This window comes from Cheilinus undulatus, linkage group 8 (genome assembly GCF_018320785.1).
Source record: "Cheilinus undulatus linkage group 8, ASM1832078v1, whole genome shotgun sequence".
Lineage (NCBI taxonomy): Eukaryota > Metazoa > Chordata > Actinopteri > Labriformes > Labridae > Cheilinus > Cheilinus undulatus.
Window position 1 is genome coordinate 53,190,433 of NC_054872.1, and position 6,000 is coordinate 53,196,432.

A 6,000-nucleotide genomic window follows, 5' to 3' on the forward strand; every position below is an offset into this window, starting at 1 on the left:
CAGACTCTCTGAGCTCATGTCTGATTAAATCTGTGAGTCTGTGTAAACGTCTCACCTGTCTGCAGAGATGAACAGGTGTGCTGAAGCACCATGTGACATCACAGATTTAGAAGTCCATCATCCATGTTTATGAGGGAGAAAAGCTGTTAAAGAGGCGGCTGATGATGGGCTGAATCAGTGAGTGGACACACACTAAAGTTTTAATTGAATCAGTCAGTGAACAGAGACGGTTTTCTACTGGAGTTCAGTTTTATTTGGTTTCATGTGTCCAAACATCAGAGCAGAGAACAGACAGGAAAGAAGCAGAAACATTAAAAACCACAGAAGAAGAAGTCCATCCACAGAGGAACATAAACATGACGGTGTGAGGTATTCAGAGAAAAACTTCAGACCAAAAATTGTCTAAATTAAAGTTTTTAAACCAAACCTGAGGGTTGAAGTTCCCATCTCCTTCTGTCTGCTCTCTTTTAAAGCTTACAGATGCTTTTCTTCTTTTTATGACACATTTATGAAAATAAAATGTGAGAGAAAAGAAATCAGAAATATTAAAGCATTACTTTTCTCATTGGTTCTAGCCTTCGGTCACTACGAGCTCTACGTTTAGTTTCTACAGCGGTTTAACAGGCGAGGTAGTCTCATTAGAACCCAGAATATAAACTCTTAATAGAATACTTCAGCAGCTCCTGGTCCTGCTGTAAACCCGCCTGTTCAAATCCTCCAATCACATCTGAGAAAGTCCTGATTTACATTTCTTAACCTCCTAAGACCCGAGCCTTTGTTTGGAGAGCATTTCCAGTTTCTCCCACTTATTTAGGATAAATACAGTCTGATAGGTTCAAACATCAGTCTTGTTATTGAACAGGAATTTTTTAAAAAATTTTCCTTCCCAAAACCAAAAAGTTCCATAATTTAAAAAAATCAAAATTTATTATGAAAATTCTTCAACATATTTTTAAAGAGTCCTATGAAAAATACCCAATTATTTCTTTACATTGTCCTCAATTTTTTTTTTTTTTTTTGGGAAAATCCGTCATAAAGCCTGAAAATTCCAATCAAATTTTCCCCCAAAAAATCCAATGCAAATTCCTGAAAATTTTCAAGCAAATTCCCCATTAAATTTCTTGGCAGACTTTTAAAAAAATTCTCCAAAATTCCATAAAAATGATGGAATCATCCCAAGCCCCTAAAATTTCTAAGAAAAATCCTGAAAATTTCAAAGGACAAACCTAAACCCAAAATTTCCAATCCAATTCCCCCCATATTTAGTCATAAATTCCTTATTTTTCCATGAAAATGCAAAAAAAAAAAAAAAGAAGAAGAAGAAGAAGAAGAAGAAGAAGAAGAAAAGAAAAGAAAGGAAAAGAAAATCTGATAAATTAAAAGCTACGACAATTATTTGATCAATTATAATACAGAAATGGTTACTATAGAGTATGTATAGTATTGTATTGTCCTCATATGTGGATGCAGGGTCTTAGGAGGTTAATCTTAAAGGGAGACGGCCTGAACACTCCTGACTAGAAAATGTTTAATTCAGCGCTAAAACAGACCGGAAAACTGAGAATGAAGCAGAGGAATGAGGCTGGGTGTATCGTGTTTTTCTGAGGGTGAAAGAACTACACTTCCCACAATCCATTGGGATTCCCTTAATTCATTACTAGCTAGATCAAAATTGTAATTTCAGCTTAAATTGCATGGGGATGCTGAGAACTGAATTGTGAAAGAACTACTGAAAATAGCCAAGAGTACAAAAATAGCTGAAAATAGCATAAAAATAGCTGAAAATAGCTTAAAATGCACAAACATAGCTGAAAATGGCATTCAATAGCTCAAACAAGGATAAAAATAGCTGAAAGTAGCCCCCCAAAAAAGCTGAAAATAGCCTAAACATAGCTGAAAGTAGCCTGAAAATAGAAGATAAATACCTGATTTTAGCCTAAAAGTAGCTGAAAATTGCATTCAATTACTGAAAAAGCAAAGAAATAGCTGAAAATATCATAAAAATAGCTGAAAATAGCATAAAATGACACAAAAATAGCTGAAAAATGGCATTCAGTAGCTCAAAAAAGGATTAAAATAGCTAGGAGTAGCCTAAAAATAGCTGAAAGTTGCCTGAAAATAGCTAAAAACAGCATAAAAATAGCTGATTTTGGCCGAATAGTAGCTGAAAATTGCATTCAATGGCTGAAAAAGCATAGAAAAAGCTGAAAATAGCATGAAATAGCTATATTTTAAAAACGCTAAAAGTTAGAAATGAGAAATTGAATTTTTTAAAGTTCAAACCATGTCGATACGACAAAGTATGAAGGAGGAGATAGCCGGCACGGAAGAATAATAATAAACAAAATGGCCAATATATATCAATAGTGTGGATGCTCAGCACCCTCACTAAATGATAGTTTTTAAACTTCTTAACCATACAAAGACCTTCATTCTACATTTATCTCACTGTGGTATAAAGTTATGTATATATGTATATGTTATATATTTCAATATGTTGACATTATAATAATAACGTCAACATATTGAGCTTATAGCGTTAGCATCACAAAAGCCCTCATCAGCTGACAGTCAGCTGATTCACTCCAAGCATGCTATTGGCTACATGCTGCCATATTTAAACAGTTCTAGCCTGCTCCCTCTGAAAGCTGCTTTTTCCAACCCTCCTCCACCCCAGCTACATCTGATTTAGTTATTGTTATTCTGCTCTGCTCTGGGCTTCTGCTGCTTCTCTTCCTGCCTCAGACTTCCCTGGTAGGAACAGGAAAGGCAGGAACGTGTGAAGGCTCCTGGAAGGGCAGGGGGGATCCCACACCGCTACATATAAATAATGAAAATAACTGCTAATAAAGACAAATATTTATGACCACAAATCATGTTTGTTGACGAAGAGGTCCCAGCGAAACATGGTCGTTAGTGCATGTAGTATTTAATGCTTGAGGATTGTGGGTAGTGTAGTTCATTTCCCCCTCATTCTGAAGAAACCACAAGGTCAACAACACAAGTTTTGTCTTCTACAGGAGCATTGACCACTGTTTAGACCCGTGTTCAGTCTACTGCAGATGGTAATGACATCATGGCGACTATGGAGAACATGAAGAGGATTTTTACAGCAGGAACCACACTGTAGGGCTTTTTATGGCTTTTCACATGTATGGCTTTTCATTATTATTAAATATGGCTGTAAAGTTTAAGCTGACAGTAAAATCTTCTACCTTCATCTGAAAACTCGACCTTCTAGAAATATCTTCACATCATTCAACTACAAAAATAATCAGAAAAGTCAAAGAATATAAAAACAGGTAATAATCATAATATTATTATCAATAATCATGGAATGCTCTTCTTCACAGCTTTTCATTTTGGCAGAATTTCCTCTTCACCGCCGAGCGACGGCGACGGAAAAATTCGAATGAACTGAAAGAAGAAAGTTCTAGAAACAGAACAGCAATGGACATTTATAAACACATGAGAGGGGGCGGGGTCAGGGGGCGACCGCCGCACAGGACAGTAACGAACAGGGAACAGGGGTTTGTAAGGGGGTCAGGGTTTTGGAAGGGTTCAGGATTTGGATAAATTTAGTGTTTAGCATGTTTAGAACTTTGGGGAGTTTAGGGGGTTCAGGTCTGGGGGATTCCTGGGTTTAGTAGTTTGGTAGAGGTTAGGGATTTGGAGAGGACCAAGGTCTGGAGAGTACCAGGCTTTGAGAACTTCAGTGTTTAACAGCTTTAGGAGTTCTGGGATTTAGGGTAAAGACAGATTTGGGGGTTAAGGGCCTGGGTAGTTTAAGGGAAAGGGGGTTCATGGTACATGGAAGGGTTTAAGGGTTTGGTGGTTTAGGGTCAGAGGGGTTTAGGGTTTGGATGAGTTCATGGTTTGGCATGATAAGGAGCTTGGGTCATTAAGGTTTTGGGGAATACTGGGGTCAATGGTTTGGTGGAAATTTAGGGTTCTGAGAAGGTTAGGGTTTGGGATTTTGAGGGATTTAGGGTCAGAAGGGTTTAGGGTTTGGATAGGTCCGTAGTTTGGCACGTTAATGAGCTTGGGTCGTTGGGGTTTTGGGGTTTACGGGTTGAACAGTTCAGAGAAGTTTGGGGTTTAGGGTCTGGAGGGGGCCAAGGTCCGAAGAGTTTCAGACTTTGAGAACTTCAGTGTTTAACAGCTTTAGGAGTTCTGGGATTTGGGGTAAAGACAGATTTGGGGTCAGGGAGGTTTAGGGTGTTGGTGGTTTAAGGGACAAAGGGTTCAGGGTATGAAATGTTTTAGGGTTTGGCAGATTCAGGGTTAGGGGTTTGGGGTATGGAGAGGTTTAAGGATTGCGGTTCAGGGTACTGGGAAGTTGGAGGGCCAAGGTTTCAAGAGTTTCAAGGCTTAAGGGCTTTAGGATTGTGGGGTTCAGGGCCTGGAGGGTTTGAGGTTAAGAGCATGGGTGGTTTAGAATTTGAAGAGTTTCATGGTTAGGTTTTGGGGTTCTCTAATTTGGGGGGGTTTGGTGGATTCAGGGTTCATGGGGTCCAGGGTTCTAAGACGATTAGGGGTTTAGGGTTTGGGGGTGTTCCCATGTTCGGCGGTCATAAAGACAGAGTGTTTTTATGCTCAGAGATCTGAGCTCATGTTTTTGTATTTCTATATTTCGGTTATTTTTATATTTCAGTTATTTTTATTTCTCGGTTATTTCTGGAGTGTTTGGTTGGAGTGTTTTTCGGTTTTATCTTATTTTATTTTTGGCTCTCTAAACAAACAGAGCTTCATGTTCAAACTTATGAAAATATAAATTCTCTTTCCTCCAGAGTTTTTATCTGAAATCTAAAATCAGAGATGAGAATTTCTTTTGGTTTGTTTGTTCTTCGACTCTGAAAACAAACGTCAACAGGAAGTGGTGGAACGATATTTGTTTTTATCTTTGGACGTCATCGGTCGTATTTTTTAAAGAATATTTGGATGTTTGGCTAAAACTTGACAGAAAGCTGCTGTTCATCTACAAAAACATTAAAGTACTTTAAAAGACAGAAGGAGGTCACTTTAAACATGGCCGACGAGGCTACACACACCTGCACACAGGTGACAGGCAGTGGTTGCCTCCTACAAAATAAAACATCGAAACATTTCGTTTGGTTACGTCTCACAGTGAGACGTCTTCTGAGTCCGACCATCCTGGATCACCTGCCGGTCTGACGCTGATCTCCTCTTCATCAGGTGGAGGTGAGATGTTTACGGAGGAGGCGTCTCCATGACGACCAGGACAGGTGCCATTAATGGACACGGTTCAGTCTCAAACAAGTCCAGAGCTTCCAGACCAGAACTGTTCACGGATCAACACCTGCAAATACTTTGGATCAGATACAGGACCTGGTTTTTGGGCTGTGGTCAGTCTGAGCTGAGGTTCTTTGAGTTTGTTTGGGGTCAAAGGTCAGAACTTTGGTTCTTCACTGGAACCAGCAGGCAGTCTTCATTAACACTAGATCTAGACCGGTTTTAACCCTCACATCTCCTGAAGACTACCTGGATCACACTGAAGACCACCTCTCTGTACAGAATCGGGCAAGTCTCCTGAGTACGGTGTGCTTCGTTTTCCCAGATCAAATGGAACGGGGACTTTGAGGTCAAGGGTACTTAAAACCAGGACTGGATCCCTGGCATGAACCCAGCCTTGGACTGCTTCTTTTCAGACTATTGATGCACTTTCAAACCTTCTAAACCCCGCTGGCAAAGAGGGTAGACTCAAACCTGAACACTCAGCACAGACCGTTCTACTATCAAGTATAAACTGGTTTAGAGGCTCAGATGGTGTCATACTTTGGGGGATCCGATCCTGAACAGTTCCAGGGTCCTGGTAGCATCACTGGAGGAAGTCATTAAAGTCAAATAAGAGCGAAAATTCTTCAGAGGTTTCCTGGTAGAGACGGTTTCACTCAACCTCAATGGACTGATCCATCTCTGGACTGATCCATCACTAGGGGCTCAGAGGACATTCAGAGTCTGGTAGTTTTTGGGTGGGGG